The sequence below is a fragment of the Pholcus phalangioides genome, unplaced genomic scaffold (genome assembly GCF_987345545.1).
Source record: "Pholcus phalangioides strain wild (caught in Gottingen) unplaced genomic scaffold, Ppha-v1.0 ptg000043l_1, whole genome shotgun sequence".
NCBI classification, from domain to species: Eukaryota; Metazoa; Arthropoda; class Arachnida; order Araneae; family Pholcidae; genus Pholcus; species Pholcus phalangioides.
The window spans coordinates 4,121,293-4,139,534 of NW_028301629.1; the positions used below are offsets into that span (position 1 = coordinate 4,121,293).

General features: G+C 38.0%; 1 long non-coding RNA gene across 1 annotated transcript; it reads right to left on the reverse strand.

Moving 5' to 3' along the window:
- Window positions 1-10,696: 10,696 nt before the first annotated feature.
- On the reverse strand, window positions 10,697-17,927 carry LOC149063812 (uncharacterized). The gene is made up of 3 exons (XR_016196098.1): window positions 17,737-17,927; window positions 15,708-15,960; window positions 10,697-10,935 (listed from the first exon to the last, which is right to left on the reverse strand). It is a non-coding gene; the product is annotated as an uncharacterized LOC149063812 (long non-coding RNA).
- Window positions 17,928-18,242: the final 315 nt, after the last annotated feature.

The window sequence follows — 18,242 nt, forward strand, 5'->3', positions numbered from 1 at the left end:
CCAGTTACTTCCGGTTTTTTTTTTCCAAAGTATCTTTGGAGACATAATATCTATCAGCGTTGAATCTAATTTTGCTGCCCTCTTCCGTCTTAACACATGGGCTCACCCGGGCACGCGAGACTAGCATTTAACATCTGTTCAAATCGGAACTCCAACTCATTTCGATGGGTTCAGACCTACTCATTCGATGGATACTCACGCCCCGTGTGCATGTTTAGGAAGTATATATATATAATCGTCTTACGCATTTCTCTCTAGAAACACTCTTACAACACATTGCGATGTTCTGAAAAACCTATGCATTTCAGGGTACCCATATGCATGGTTACAGGGTAAGTTATCCACCTACGCTTTTCTAGAAATGCGCTAGTCGCCAAAAAATTGATTTGTATATCCAGTCGAATACCGATTTTAATGAATACCCTTATAGCGAAAATTTCATTTCAACGAAAACTTTTCTAATCCTCCCAGATAAGTTTGCCTAGGAACAATGCAAAAACCTGGAATTCCTTTATATCGAAATTTCTTTATAACGAAGTGATTTCACTGCACAATACCTACTCATTTTTCAAGGGATTTGAACGCCCATTAGCGGTCATTCAAATATTACGTCAGCATCGAGGGAGGAGGGGGTTTCCGATTTGCTGACTTTTGGGACAGGGAGCAGCGGTTTGGAGTGATTCTTACTTCATCAACCACCCTTTATTAAAATATGAAATATTCTTAATGGCATCTTACTCGGTGCGCCAAAAACGAGAAAAATCTTTGTGGGCACCTGAACTAACATTCTCCCTAAAGATAAATCCCCTAATAAGAGCCACTTCGGCCATCTCTAAATGTTTCACGGATCCTTCAAGTGCTCTGTAAATGTGTCCGGACCGCTTAAGTGCTCTGGAACTGTGCAACGCATCACTCAAGCGATTCGTAATCATGCCACGGATCACTTAAGGAATCTGGGAATGTTCCGCGGGTAACTTGAGTGATATAACCGCACTGGGGGACCACCGCTTGAGTGCTCTAAAACTAAAATAATACCACATGTCACGCAAGGGATCTCTAAATGTGCCACGGATCGTTTAAGTGTTCTGGAACTGTGTCGCGGTTACTTAAGTGACCTTTGAATGTGCCACGGGCCTACTTCAGTGATCTGTAAATGTGCCGCTTAGTTCATTTTTACAAAATTGGGTTTGAGGGGGCAAGCCACATCAGATAACGTTCAGGGCCACATTTTGTCCGAGGGTCAAGGGTTTACCATATATGGCTTAAAGTACATATATGACACATTTCTTTCTTTAATCGGATGATTCTTTCTTAATCACCCTGTATACGAAAATCGGGGACCATACACCTCGTAACACTTCCATCTTGCATAAGGGACAATAAGTACATCAAAAAGCAAAGTAGATATTTGTTATGATATTAAAAAATATTGAATATCTTTAGAAGGCAATATCGCCTAATAAAAATCGAAACAAGCGCTCCGAAAAGGGCTTTCGGGACAGTACGTTTAGTAGCAAGAAACCGGAATGTCTCAGTTTTTCGGGACATATGGTCACTCTGGAAAAGGGGGGGTCACCTATAAAACTTTTGGTGAAAAGGGGATCACGCTTCAAAAAGTTTACGCACCACTGACCTAGGGAACAAACGACCAGGTCAGCGAGGGAGAAAGTTATTAGAGACAATGGGAGGGCTGAAAAATATTTGGGACGGTAAAGGAAGTCCTGAACCCCTGTATTATTGGCATAGGATTTCATGAAGATGTTTTTGCAAATACAGTCGAATCCCGTTATAGCGAACTCCAAGAGTTCGAAGAAATCACTTCGTTATAACGAAATTTCGTTACAAATGAATTCCAGGTTTTTGCATTGTTCCTATGAAAACGTATCTGGGGGATTAGAAAAGTGTTCGTTAACAGGGACGCAACTAGGAGCAGTCGGGTCTCGTGCCCCGGGCGCTGGACCAGAGTGGGTGCTAATTTTATTCTCAAACCTCTCCTTCAACATTACAAGGGGGCGCCAAGATGCCCACTTGCCCCGGGTGACCAAGCATCCAGTTGCAGCCCTGGCATCAGCTACTCTGTTCACCTGCATCCTCCACCAATGCTACAGGGTTTCCTGTAAGTGCTAACTCAGCCTTTATCTCATCAACCGTTCGTAGTAGAGGTATGATTCCGGTTTAAAAAATGCTCAAAAAGCATTCAAAACTTACCCTGTACCAGTTTTGCGAGGGAAAAACAGTGTCACAAAATAAAAAAATCTAATTTCTATACGGTCCCCTTGTCCTCCAACTTCCAATTAGAAAGTTGTTGCACTGTCTCTCTTGAGGCCAACAAAAAAATTCCACGTTTGTAAGTGCTATATTCGCTGAGATATTTGAATTCAAATATCGGAGAAAAGTTATGAAAGAACAGCATAAACCTAACGGGCAAATCTCCTTCCATTCGTTTATGCTGTCTTTTCTCAACTTTTCTCAGTTTTGTGAATTTGAATACCTCAGCGAATATTCGCTTAGAAAATTTGAAATTTTTTGTGTGGGCCTCAGGGGACAAACCTCAGAGACAGGGCTACATGAGCGGAGATACGTGGGGTCATGGGGGCAGGGTCGAAGGCAAAGCCGACTGATATAATGTATTTGCGTATATATGAATTGACATCATCACCATCATCATGCCCCCCCCCAACAATCATCGTCCTTCCCCCCCCCCCAGACTTTCAAATCTATCTCCGCCTATGCAGGGCAACAACTTTCTAATTTGAAGTTAGAAGACGGGGGGGGGGGGGGACGTAAAAAAATTTGAATTTTTTTTTTTATGACACACTGTATTTTCACTCTCGACACTGGTATCGGGTAATTTTTGAATGCCTTTCAAGCATTTTTTAAATGGCAATTATACCTCAACGACGGACAGTTGATGACATAAAGGCCACATCAGCACTTACAGGAACACCCTGTGTAGCAAATGAAGCCGCAAAAGTTGATAAGAAGGGCATTTCGGTAGTATCAGACTCACTTCTGAAGATGCCCACCACGTCCTTAAGGTCGAAAAAACCCTTTTGTGTCGGTCTGCACGTCATGAAATAAAACTTCTTACTGAATTTCATGAATTTCAGCGGTTCGCGGCTCGGCATGATTTCACTATGTCTCATCTTATTGAACCACTTCGGTCCCTCCAAGAGCCGAATTTCAAAACACCCTTTCACAGTTAGTCTTTACGTCATGAAATAAAACTTGTGACAAAATTTCATGAATATAATTTCATCGGTTTCGACCAGGGCCGTTTCTATTCTACCCTGTTTTTGTGGGGCAATTTGATTTCCCGGGGAGGGGGGGGGGGCAATTGAATTTTTTTCCGAACTCCCTTTATTTTTTGCATCATTTCACACTTTTAATTTTTTAACAATTTCTTGATGACTTCTTTCTTGTATACTTCTCTTTCAGTAGAAGAGGTTTGAGTTCTCTTTCAGTAAAAGGAGGACTCCACGGCCAAACAGCCTGGTAAGTCCTTATTCTCAATTAGTTCATTGCTATATATAGAATATCATTTTATAAAGAGTTCGTGGGTTTCATTTTTCTTCATTTTATTGGCACAGGGGGTCCGCGGAAATTATCTCAGTGGCACAAATTTCCCGTAGAGAGCACAAAACAGTTGGTCAAACCTCTACTACTGAAAGAGAAGTATACAAGAAAGAAGTCACCACAAATTGTTAAAAAATTAAAAGTTTGAAATGATGCAGAAAATAAAGAGAGTTCGGAAATACGTCCCAAGCCTTCATAGAAGAACTCAAATTTCCACCCTGGAAAATCTAATTTCCCCACAAGAACAGGGATAGAATAGAGACGACAATGGTGGAAACCGCTGAAGAAAATTCATGAAGTTCGATCACAAGTTTTATTTCATGACGTAAATACTAACTAAGAAGGGTTTTTTTTTAATTCGGCCCTTAGGGGGACATAAGAGATTTCCAAAGGTAACGTAGAGAAATCACGCCGAACTGAAACCGCTGAAATGCGTGAAATTAGGGCAGAATTTTCGTTTCATGACGAAATTAAACCTCGAAATTCGACCCTAGGTGTATGGGCGGGGGGGGGGGGGGGAAGGTTAAATGTAAGGCAGCAATCACGTCGAACCGAAACCGCTGAAATTCATGAAATTTGGTCAGAAGTATTATTTCATGACGTAAAGACTTATTAAGTAGGGGATTTTTGAAATTCGGTCCTTTGAGGGGTGTCCTAAGGGGAGCAATACCGAAATCTCGCCGACCCGAAACCTCTCAAATTCAGTCAGATATTTCATTTCATGACATAGACTGACAAAGAAGGGATTTCTCGAAGTTCGACCCCTAATTGAGTCATAATGGGAGAGGGGGTGCTTGAATGTAACATTGAGAAATCATGCAAAACCGGAACCACTGAAATTCGTTAAATTTGGTCAGAAATTTCATTTTATGACGTAAAGACTTATTAAGAAGTGAATTTTTGAAATTCGGTCCTTGGGGAGGGGTTCCTAAGGGGGTTTAATAAAGGGAGACTTGAGCCCCGTTTACATTTGAAATTGAAAAAATGAGTTTAAAATCCGCTTCGAGAATTTTCACCAAAAAAAAAAATGACTGCTCCCCATTTCTTTCCTTACGAACATCGGGCTTATATTACTGGAGGGTGTATGATGTCAGCGGTCTCCGCCTTGGCAGTGCTGAGAACGGTGTCCCCCAACATCTTTCGTCGGAAGATCACGTGACTCGGTGAATATCGGCGCAATCTCCGTTATTTTATAATGGCATCCACAGGAATTCAAAACAATAAACGAAAGATATGATTTCAGCATCGATGAAATACAGTAAAACCTGTCTTCAACGGAATCGTAAGGGACGGAGATTTTTTTCCGTCGGACACAGGTTTCGTTAAAGACAGGTTTTTTACTGTAATTCTAAAATTAATGAAAAAGATAATTTCAGTATTAACGAAAGATGATTCCAGAATTAAGGAAAGAGATAATTCCAAAATTAATGAAATTCATAATTCCAAAATTAATGAAATTCATAATTCCATAATTAATGAAATTCATAATTCCAAAATTAATGAAATTCATAACTCCAGCATTAATGAAAGCGGTAATTCCAACATTAATGAAAAAGTGATAGTTCCAAAATTAATGAAAGAGATAATTTCAGAATTAATGAAAGTGATAATTTCGAAATTAATGTAAGAGATATTTCCAAAAATAATGAAAGAGATAATTCCAGAATTAATAAGATATATTCAGAATTAATGAGATATAATTCCAGAATTAATAAGATATAATTTCAGAATTAATGAGGTATAATTTCAGAATCAATGAAAGAAATAATTCCAGCATTAATGAAAGAAACAAATCCAGAATTGGTGAAAGAAATTATTCCAGAATTAATGAAGGAAAATTCAAGAATTGATGAAAGGAAATTTTCAGCACTAACGAATGAAATTATTCCAGCATTAATGAAAGAAATGCTTCCAGTATTAATGAAATAAATAGTTTAATATATTTTCATTTTTAGATGACTTTTCTCTATCCTTTTTTTTAATTTTTAAAACCCAATATTTAAAGACCGAACTGTACATTTCTATGGGTAACTTGAAACACCGAGTCATGTGGCTCCCCCTCTAGGAGCAGGTTTCCTGTGCCGCGAGCAACGTGGTTCGCCCAGCGCGACATGCCGTCCAATCACCAATAAGAAAAGCAGCATGACTGTTTTCATACAGAGCGCAATACGGCTCACGACAGCGCTTTACGTCGGACGTGATTGGCTGACTGCTTCTGGAGGAGTCAAATGCGTCGTGCGTCGCGCTTTTCGCCGATGTTCCCTCTTCACTCTCTTCTGTGTCTTCTTTCCCTTCCCTTCAAACCGGAGTATGCAGACGACGGAGTAGCTGATGCCAAGGCCATATACTATAAAATAGCCGCCCTGATCTGATGCGCCAAGCTAGGAAAACACAAACGCGTAGCGTAATTATGTAACACGTTTCTGCCGGCGCGAAAACGCTGATTGGTCAAAAAACCAGAATTTCAGGTTCTAACCAATCAGCGTTTTCGCGCTACACTCGGCGCTGAAATTCTACTTCTAGGAAAAGCTGCTTTAGCTCGATGGCTAGAACTCCCTAATGCTACCGCACATGGAAACGGGGCTATAATCTTTTTTTTAATATGGTGCTTTGACCTTTGAAAACCAAACACACCCCGCTTCCCATCGCATTGAGATATCGAAGTGCTCCCGGAGGATGGGTGTGTCTGGAAATTTTATTAAATTTCCAGACACAATCCTCGATCAATCAAATTTATTTATTTATTTAATTTCAATTTATTTATTTGATTTCAATTTATTTATTTGATTTCAATTTATTTATTTGATTTCAATTTATTTATTTATTTGATTTCAATTTATTTATTTATTTAATTTCTATTTATTTATTTATTTAATTTCTATTTATTTATTTATTTAATTTCTATTTATTTATTTATTTAATTTCTATTTATTTATTTATTTAATTTCTATTTATTTATTTATTTAATTTCTATTTATTTATTTATTTAATTTCTATTTATTTATTTATTTAATTTAATCAAATTTCTGATTGCGCCTTTGCGATATGATTTTATACATCTTTCCATCATTATTTATCATCCGAGCCCGCGTTGCACTTTGACTTTAACTTGATTAATTTGATTCTTCTTTTTACATAATTTTTAATTTCTTTTCACTATATGTAATCTTTGACGTATCAAATAATGGTTTTGCCGGAGATGCCCTGGACCTCCCCCTTACGTTGCTTCTTGCGACAGAGCCTGGGTGTCTAGCGGTTTCTCCAGTCTCCAATGTTCGTCAATGGACGTATCATAATATACGGAGGAAGAAATTAAAAATCAACTGTAAAATCTACATCATAATTTTCTGAAAGTTCTTGATTCCATTCGAAGATGAACATTCTAGCGTCCATGCGCTCTAAACAGCGTCCCTTGACACTGTGGTCATAGCTTTGTTGAGGTACATTCTTGAAAAGTCCGTTGGTTCGTAAAAACTCACCGAGATAGTGGATGATCCTGTACACAGGGCAGAAGTCCTGTAATACTTGTGGTATACAAGACGGATATAAATCGTCTCTCTGCAACGCCGGCCCGTCTTTGTTGATATGCGTTGCTTAATAGTCCTATACAGGAAGATATAATGACTCCTGATGTTTCTCCAAATAAGGTGTAATAAGTAGGCTGACCATATTTCCTCGAGAGAAATACGGGACATCGGGATTCCAAATACGGGAAAATACGGGACTTCGCCAATTATCGCCAAAAACGACGCCAAAACCAAACAAAGTTGCCAAATATTGTTGAAATTGCGGAAAAATCACAATGGCGGGAAATGATGCATTACTGCAAATTGCAGTGGATTAAAATGTATTCCACGGAAAAAAAAACGTTTACCAAGGCAAATAGGGGAGATTAATATCCCATATATATAGTTGTAACTATCATAAAATAATTTGAGTTGAAAAATAATTTCAATCTTCGACTTTAATAAAGAATAAAAATTCAAGTAGGCTTCGTGTGAAATACGGGAAAAACCGGGACACTTTTGCCAAAAAGTCGGGACGGCCAAAAAAAGAGAAAATACCGGGACTATATACAGATATGATTGCAGCATGAATTTTACAGAGTTGCCAGTGAGTGATATGGCTTCCCTCTGCACCATGTTGTAACCAGAAAAAATCTGATAAAATTTATTATATTTTATAATGAAATTTAATTTTAATTTTCAAATTTTTTTCAGTGCATTTAATGTACTATCATGTAAAACGTATCATTAAGGCATTTATCAGATTATTTGAAATCAAAAATTTAATGACAGTGAATAACGCAAATAATAATAATTACGGTATTTAGCGTAAGTACAATAAAAATATAGCTAAATGAGTGCAAATAATAATAAATATGTATAAAGGTTGCAACGATTGAAGATTGAAAAAAAAACACGTGAGAACGAAATAGGACGAGCCGTTAATGCCAAAAGGCACAGTGACACGATTGGCTGTTGGGGAACTGACTTATCAGTTTGTCATATTTGGCAAGAAATCATACTTTTTCATCATTGTAACAAGTCACTAAGATGACTTTGTGTTGCTATCTTTTAAGACAGAACTCTGTCGGGAAACCTCATGACCATGTACTCTGTATTTTACGGAACAAAATTACATAGAACTCTGAGAAAATTTTAAATTTCCCGTTATCACGTCATTTCTAGTAAAAGTCATTTAGTGGATTTTTGTCTCTGAGAGATATTGGGTGCATTCAATACCACTCTGCTGTTGTTACATTACGCATGCTCAACCCATGGCCCGCGGGCCAATTTGGCACTCAGAGTGATCTGATGTGACCCACGACCTCAAACTTAATTTTGTAAAAATTTACAGATCACTTGAGTAATCCGCCGTAAAGTTCCTCGCACACTTAAACGGTCGGTGGCACAGCACTTAAGTGACTCGTGGGACATTTACAGAGCACTTGAATGACTCTTGGCACAGTTTAATATCACTCAAGGGACCAGCGACATATACACAGTTCACTTGAGCAACCTAACATAGTTATAGAACACTTTTGAGTGGACCCGACATATTTCCAGATCATTTAATTATCCGCGGCACATTTTATATCACTTAAGTGATACAATTCCACAACACTCAAGTGGCACGCGACACATTTATGAACCACTCAAGTAACCTACGACGTATTTACAGATCAAATGTGCGGCACAGTTCCAGAGTAATTAAGGGACGTGTGGCATAGTTTCAGAGCACTTGAACGGCCTGCGATGCATTTTCACATCACTCAAGTTACCCGTGGCCTAGCTCTAGATCACTCAAGTGGCCTCCGAGGCATATTTCGACATGATTTAAGTGGCTCGCGACACATTTTCAAATAAAGTGGCCCACTCTTCCCCCAAAGGTTGAGCACTATTGCATAAGGGTAATTGAAGCGAGGGGGGTCCATGGAAAAATTCCAGTTGGTCCGTGTAAGCTTGGAAGTGAAAACATTTTCGTCATTATTCTTATCAGTGGTGTTTTAACAATAAAAGAGCCACTAGATCAATGGACCCCAGGGGCGAACAGTTGGTCTGGTGCCACGGACCAGTGGGGACGAAAATTTCATCCTTTAACCTCACCTTCAACATTATAAGGGCAATACCGTCCTGCTCTAGAAGGTATTGATAAGGGGGTGCCCAAGCATTTAGTTGCGACTCTGCCTACGGCCGTAGCCAGAAATTAATTTCAGAGGGAGGGGGGTGACAAAAAGTAGAACAGACGATTGTACCATGTTATGACATATAAATTGGCCTTTTCTTACATTTCGAGGGGGGGATGGAACCAACCTCACCCCCTTCCTCGCTACGGCATTGATGGACAATTGAAGAGGCATTTATTGATTCGCAAATTTTTTTCTCGAAAATATGCAATTTTCATAACTGCACAATTTGCAGTCCGTCTCATAAATTTTTAACTACGTATTTTTTTCCATTCGTTCTAAAATTTCAACAATTGGGTTATTGGAATTAACGCTCACATTAGCTTTTAATCACGTATCTCCTCTTTTATCAATTCTGAATTTTTATAATTTTTTATTTATTTTGTTTGTTCATATTTTTAATTCGAAGGGGTTTTTTTTTTATCATTACTGTGTATGCTTACTAATGTGCAACATTGAAAAAAATGTGCAGAACCGCTGACATATATAACAACAACAGTTCTGGGATTCAAGCCCCACAAGCAGAAGCCTACACAAGGAGGTGCTCAGAAGACCCATGCCTTCCCCCCAAAAGTTATAAAAAAATTTAATATTTTGGTCAAAAACAATTTGAAAAAATATCGAAAGAAAATACCCTTTATATTATGCTTTGTGGTTTTACACTTAAAGTATAGGAAATATTACGCAAATAAATTGTGAGCTGTTCAAAATCTTCTCTCTGCTTTCATGTTTCACCTAATTTTTGTGCTTTAATCACTATAATTATTAGAGGAATGATGGCTTGGAGATGGGAAAACAATCCTCATTTTTTTTATATTTCTATGTACTAATTATTATTTGGGAGAGTTCGTGGCCTTCATTTCATGGGTACTGTGGGTTCACCGAACACCCTGCTATAAGCACACAATGTAAGAAATATCCTTATCCATTGGCATTTCGTCAAGAACAGAACTACTACCTTGGTCCATCAGATAACTTGGATAGACCCCCCTAGACATTTTGAAAACCCAGAAAGCACAAAATTTGGTAAATTTTTTCTTGCTGTAGATATTTTTAATCTAGTGAGTTTAGCCCTGACTGTAGGTGTGTTATTGTTGAAGTCAGGTCTGAAAGGGTAATAGCATTCTTTTTTTAATAGGCTACCATTCCTGCCAGAAAGCGATACACAAATTCCTTTGTATTTCTAAAATTCAATGTCATTTTAAATGTCTTTCCACTTCTTGAATATCATCAAAATTCAAGAACCAAGATCTGGTGAATATAAACAAATTAAAACAGTAATGAAAAATAGGCATCAGATATATGTGTAGAAGAATTTTAAAGCTCTAACACTCTTATAGAAACACCCCCCCCCCCCACTCTAAATCCTAGCAAGTCTTGAGAGTTCAATAGAAATTTCACATCATTTTTGTAAATAAATCACAAAATGAATTGAAACTGAAGTATTTATTTATGAAAAAAAAATATATCAGCTAACGTTCATTTACAATGTATACGACTGCAGCCACTATGCACATACAAAGGACTTTTGATCATTTTCGCTTTCTCAGCATAAAAGTGTCAAACACCTGTTGATATCTTTTTTGGTGATTGTTTCCTCTCCAGAACTGAAACTAACGAACCTCTGATATCTAGTGTTTTGTGGAGAGAGACTCCCGCTTTCATTTTATCTGGAAAGAGAACGAAAACAATTGTAACAATTAATCACACAAATACAAACTCTACGGCCACAACAGGCAAATTGCCCAAGTGAACTGATGCTGGGAATAGGGTTTTAACTCAAGCAAGGGTGAGCAAACAGACAGTGTTTCAAAAGAGATGGGCTATTTCTAAAACAATCTCATTTTCCCTTTAGCAATGCATGGAACAAAAAAAAAAAAGCTAAATGGCCAAAATTCTACTTACACAATACAGTAGACGCGGTTTATTGGAATCATGTATAATGTTATCATTTGGTATTGGTTTAACCATATCTTTTTTCCCTCCCACAATTATCATTGTCTGCAAAACTATGTAGGAGATTAGAAAGTGTAATACTCCCCTCCCCGACAAACATTTCTGTACTCTGGATGATGATTTTTGCTTGCACATGAAACTGATAGGCTATCTGATTATTATTAGCAGTTATAATCCCTGTACGTGTGCAGCTGCTTTTGCAATTAACTTCCACCAATGGAGGCAAACAAATGTATGATCAAAAAGAAACTTCAGTTCCCTGTTAATTGCCCAGATTCAGTTTTTGTTTGAAAAACTTTCTCAAGGGAGCTATGGAACACACGGTACATGAATTAAACACCTGATAACTGAATTAAAAAATTTTTTAGCTTAAAGGAAAAAAAAAATCCCAAGCATGATTTTTCCTCGAAACAGTCCTAAATAATGTTTTTCAACTTTTCAGAGACATAATGACTTCTTCTCATGTTGCAAGACACACTGCAATGAAATCAGAAAATTTTGAGTCACCCTTAGAAAAAACTAAATTTAAATCCTCCTGCTTAAAATTAAAACTCCCTTTTAGCAATCACATGAATTTCAGACGGAAATACCAATTTTACAGTTGCCACGTCGACTAGGATTTATCAAGCCTTGAGCTATGGGGGAAAGCGAATTGAATCAGCTTGATTTAAATTCTGTTTTTCCTTTTCATAACTTATATTGAAGTGAAAGTAACCTATTATATATGGTATACATGTTATTGAAATGTGAAGTTCTTGATTAAAATAAGCATAGAAGATCTTTGGGATAAAATATAGACTTAAACTTAATCCCTAGATATAGAACAGCTTTCTTTCTGCACTTTTTCTAGATTTTGTACATGGAAAAAAATTGTAGAGAAATATAGGGAGTTAAACTTAGCACTTAAAGAGTTCCCCTGATTAAAAAACAAACAATTTTTTGTATAAAGCCTTGAATTCTGCGTACTAATTGCTGATTCAAAATAATAGATATGTTGTTCCAACATAAATACCGTTGGACTTTACATTTTAATACAAAAAGTGGAAAAGGTCTAGTGTTTATCTATTTTTTTTACCAAAACTCATTAAATATGTGAAACAATGAAAATGTGTAAATTACTAAGAAACATCATGCAAGTTGGAAACACATCATAATAAATGCATCCATCTATAGTGGAAGAAACAATCTTGTCAAGAGAATGATTTTATTTAGTTGATGCCGAATGGAAGTTCAGAAGTGAAGTGTAATGATTAACGTATGGAATTCCGCACATGTAATCTAAAACAAATATATAGTTGATCCCACTTATAACGTTTCTCCCATTTAGAATGTTTTTCCACTTGATACAACTTATTTTCATGGTCCTAACAATAAGTAATTCTCATTGCGATTTCCTGTTTAAAGTGTTTTCCTATTTATTACGTTTTTTTATGACGGCTTTTGAAAATCGTTATAAGCAGGATTCACTTTAATTAACAGTTGAATGCACACATTTATGTACTCCCTTCTGATTGATTTTACATTTTTTTTTAATATCTTAGCATTTTCAATATCTTCTGATCAAATTTAAAGCAAATCAGATTCTCTCTCCCCTCTCCAGACACTTATCTTCTCATTCCCTATTCATACTTTGGTCATCCTGCTAAAATGATTTTATTTTCCTTCCCTGATGGTCCACAACTCTGATCTGTCACCATTTAACTGCCACATATTTTAACACCTGAATGTGGGTGCTATGTCAGATTTGTGTTGAAGAAACTTAAGTGTGCTTATGTGTGCGTGTCCAGCATTTGGAGTGTTTTGTGTTCAGTAGGTGGTATTATCTATCTAGCGCCGCAACTAGATACTTTCTCAAACGGGGCAAGTACACATTTTGGCACACCCATATAAAAGCAGTTATAAAGTGTGAATTTGGTGCGCCGCTCTAGTCCAGAATCCAGGACACTAGGCCCGCCTGCCCCTCCCAGTTGTGGCCCTGTATCTATTCTTCAATCTGGTAATGTGTGCATTTGAAGTTCAATGTATGCATATTTGTGTTGTAGGTCTGTGTGATCGCCATGGCAACCAGAAGCTTTTTCAAAGGAATAGCCAACTCCAAATTTGAAATCTTTAGAAAAATCACATTTTTAGCCGATTACCATTGTGCAATCGCAAGTACCAAACACAGATTTTCACGAAAAGCAAAATTTGGGGGGAAGTTATAAGGGGCCTCTTTCTCCCCCCCCCCCCCCCAGAGATCAAAAATTCAAAATATTTTTGTAGAGAATTAAAATATTGGAATAAAATAATTTATTTTATACTATCTGTGAAGAATTAGATCCTTGTGCCCCCTCTGATTCTGCTTACACACCCATGATTTTTACGATGCGAAATGGTGACTACCGCATAGCAGCTAGATGACAAAACTAGATATTCAAGGTCGAGTTTTTACAGATTCGGTTTCTTTCCACAGTATCAGGAAGGTTTTACAATTTGAAAGGGTGTTCCAATCCTTTATGATAAAAAAAAAAAACCGCGCATTTGCAATATTGTAGGAACAAGACGAATTTACGGCGTATAAACACGGTCTTTGAATGCCGGCCGATCACTGCAAAAGTACTGTAATTTCCCGTATATAGCAGGAAGGGAAAAAATTTGCAGGGTAATAAAAATCCAAAATTTGAAACTTCTGTACACGGCCCCTCATTCAGAGAAGCAACCAAAAATATCCCTCATCTTCAACAACCCACAGGTATATCAATACAGTAGTGTACAAAGTAGTAAAACCAGTTTTTCAAGGTCGAGGGATCACGATATACAGTAAAAAAAAGTTGGGAGCTTTTTCCTCCCTACTTTTTTCTTCTAAGAACTAAGAATGAACATCCCGGAGGATGTGTGAACAAAATTTTTAAGCTTCCTTTTCCGAAATTCCAAGTATTTGACACGTTATAATGCGTCAATGGCATCTGCTGCCAAATGTGGGGGGGGGGGGGCAGCACGTGTAGCTTAAGCAAGGCTACAAGGGGTGCGGTGCACCTGAGCAGCAGATTGTAAGGGACGGCAGCCTAGGCTTTAGTTAGACATCAAAAAGCTGACTGTGGGCTACAAAAAATTTGCCACCTTCCACTCATCTTTGTCAAATTTTCTTGACAATTTATTTCTCAAATTTGCAGGGCTATAGCCCAGTATCAACCAGTATTTCTCAACCTGTAAACATACCCGTTTCTTACTTTTTCATCCCTCTTTTCCTTTTCACCTGGTCCCTAGATTTCTCTATTTCACTTTTTGCCTGATCACTCACATGCTTGAAAACTCTATGGAGTTTACTTTGGTTCTGTACATGCTTGCAAACTCAAGGCCACTATTTTTGGTCACTCGCTGACTCAGTCCCTCTCTCCCTGGGCAGAGGCGGATGTACATTTTTGTCAATTTCGGAGTCCTCCTCCCGTTATACTAATTTTCCTGTGACTATTTATTTCTTGAATTTGCTGTCCTGGGCCTGCTAAGCCCCTCTGTAAATACGGCTCTGGGGCCATTCAAGTATTATGTAAGCAGATTTTCAGCCATTTTTGACACTCCCCCCCTTGTCAGCAAAACACTGACCCCCCTGCCCCCGTCAGCAGCTTAGAATATTTCATATGTTCAAAAAGGGGCAGTTGATGACATAAGCAACCTTCAAACCCCCCCCCCCCCTTGTCATCAAAAGTAAGCAAATCCGAAACTCCTCTCCCCTCAATGCTGACGTAATACTTGCATGACCCCTCTGCAAATGATATATCATGCTTTTAAGACACACCTTTCTGATATATTTGTTGAGAAAACTTTAAGATAGAGCTTAGGGACAGTGATACCAGAACAAGAATGTACTCTATCGCCCTTTGTGATAGAGTACATTCTTATTTGATGTCATCGAGTAATTTTCCTGAATGTCAAATGAATTCAAATTCTGATTCTTAGTAGTCCGATCTCTGTACAACAAAAACGGCTTAAAAATAATTTTTTAAATAAAAGTTACCTCATTATATTTCCTATTTATAAAGTGTCAGCAACAATGACTCATCAACAAGAGCTGAAATGTGAATTGAGTTATCTGGCAAAATACTATACCTCAGAGCCATACTATCATATGTGGTTCCGAGGAACAGAATTAAGAACAGTATAATGATTTGACTCTTGCCTCCTGTAGCAAGTCTTCTTTAGGCGTGGCACATGAGGCTTTGCACCCGGATGGCATTTAAGCTTGAGCCGGCCCTAGTGGAGGCTATGCTTCTATTATTTCTAAAATAACATTGATTTTTAGATTGTTTGTCTCGGTAATTTTCATGTTTAGCATTTCTGAATAAAGAAAAAAGGGTTGAATATAGAAAAATTTAGGTGTGTTAATTAGCATGTTAATGGCTCATTGCTGCCAACATAAAATATTAAACAGAGGTATAAGCTCAACAACTACAAAAGATGCATTAAAGGGGGAAAAAAACGACAAATCAAGTCACTTGCTATTTCTTACCTCTGTGCTTTGATAGGAGAATTATTGGTGTGTCCCAAGTAACTTTCCTAGTGCTGCACTTGAAACATTCTGGAATTTTCAAGTAATATTATTTCAGCAGGAATTCATCTTTCTGGTACCCTGACTTTTGCAACATCTCTGGCCAGTGCATCTGCTGATCTATGACACAAAGGGCTCCTTACACATTCTTTCTTTTATGTCATTCTGATGCTTTTGATAGAAATATTTTGAGTGCCTTACCAAAGATTAAAATCTAAAAAAACAAACAAAAATCATGCATTTCAAAAACACAGAACAGCCAGAACTGGGGTGGGGAGGGCAAAGGGGGAAAAAAATTCAAAGGGGCAGCAAATTTTTGGTGAAAAAAAAAACACAGGTGTAAAATCATCAATCAAATTCTAAAGTGGCGGGAGCAGAAAAATCACATTTGGTCCTCTCCCCCACAAAAATCGCAGTTAACCTTCACAGTGACAATTCCGAGATATCTCATCAAACTTGATTTGCTTTATTACGGTCATCCCAAAATATCTCAATTTCTTAACAGCTTTGCAGTTGCAATGCAGACCAGGAAAATTTAAAAAACTACTTGAAGGGTTAAGGCCTGACATAACTTCACTCTTCAGTTATTTTAAAGTTGTAGTCACTGACAGTTTGATTGTGAGGTGAGCAAAAAATATTTTTGTCTCCTGGAGAGCAACAAAAAATATGCCAATTGCAATAACAGCTTTATAATATTCGAATACTGCATTCCCAGCACACCAGGAAACAGTAACTGAGATCAGCATGCAGAGAATATTCATATTTTCCACCATGCTTGGCAAATTGTAGTGACCAATTCCTGATATAACATCTGTTTTCAACAGAATTACAAAAATTACCTGTATAATTCAAAAGTGACCTTTCTTCGTATCCGAAAGCATCAAACAATGTACAGAATTTAGTATCTGCATTTCGTATTAAAGGTTGGTAATTGAAGTAGATTAATACGTAAATGTTCAATTTTCATTATCACTATCAAATTCTTCAATGTTTCCTATAGTGGGAAAACCATTACTTTATTCCAATTAGCTCATTTGTTCAATATAAATTGATATCAGTCTTTTGAATGTATCAAGTTATCCTCATTGAACCTTGGTTTAAAACACATGCCGGGAATGGAGACTCCAACATTCAAAAAACCGGAGTCTTCCCCGATTTGCCTGGAATGACAGTTAAAATACTGGGAATACTGTTATTTTGATAGCAGTAACCGAGTCGTCTTAATGCACGGGACTACCCCAGTGTATGTGTGGGATCATAGCGCTTCTTCTTGGTGCCCCAGGGTTGACATTTTCTTGGGAGGCCCCTTGGCCTTAAAAGGGAAAATATTATGCAAAATAAATGTACATTATTTGTGAGGCCAACATTTGGCTCAAGGCCCCTGGTCTCACCAAACCCACTGCCCCTCTAGGACTGGGGTCCTGGAGAGCGGCATGAATGTGACATTTGGTTTAAATTTGACAGTAAGCATGGTTATTGCTGGGCAACAATTTCTAGCCAGATGGAGGAAAAATTGTTTGCATGGAGGGCTGTCAGGAGTGTTCGATAAATTAATTTTTGGTCAGCTTGGGGAGGGGCAAGGCCAGGGCTCAACTAGATACTTTGTCAACCGGGGCAAGCAGGCATTTTAGCACGCCAATGTAGAAATAGTTAGAGGGTGAATTTGGAACCTCCCTCCTGGTCCCAGCTCCCGGGCCACTCGACCCGCTCCCCCCGTCCCTGGGCACGTCCCCCTACACTGTGTACGCCTCTGGTGCCCGTGATACATTTAGAACGCCCCTGGCTAGCAAATTTATTGAGTCGTGCAATGATTTCCCGGATTTGACGAATTTTTTTTACGAAGTTTCTGTGCATATATCGGCATCGATGTTGCCCCCGATAAAACGATTTTCCTCGAATTAAGGAATGGAAACGGCAGTTTTACACAATTTGTTCAATCGGGATTTCCAACTCTTATTAACGAATAATTTTAACAAACGAATCAACTCACCTTGGATCGATGAAAATACATGCTGCTCACGTTGAATTTCTTGTCCATTGCTTTCAGTCAGATGATTGCGAAGAATATTTTGTGCCGCATACTTTTACATTCTGAACGCACTAACAGTAGCCGATGTTGGCCGTTTATTTTGGTCATCGAACGACATAATTACGAAACAAACAAATCCTCGATAAAAAAAAAAACGCAAAAAGGGAGGAAATGGAGGAAAGATCAGCGTATGAACAAATGAAATTTTGACGCCAACCATAATAGACAAGTAGCACAGACACTAATATGGTGCTGCTATCTAACGTCGAAATCAAAAGTGACTTATGTGGTGTGAATGAAGTTCAGGTTAAAAACTATACCCTTCATTCCACTCAGTTCCTTATAAACAATGCTCAGAGACTGAACTGGAAGTTCAATCTAACAGTTCAGTTATTCAGCCAAGAGATGTCCAAAACAAAGGCCCTTCCAACAAGCAGACCACATGTAAGAAGCTAGTTCCCTCACTT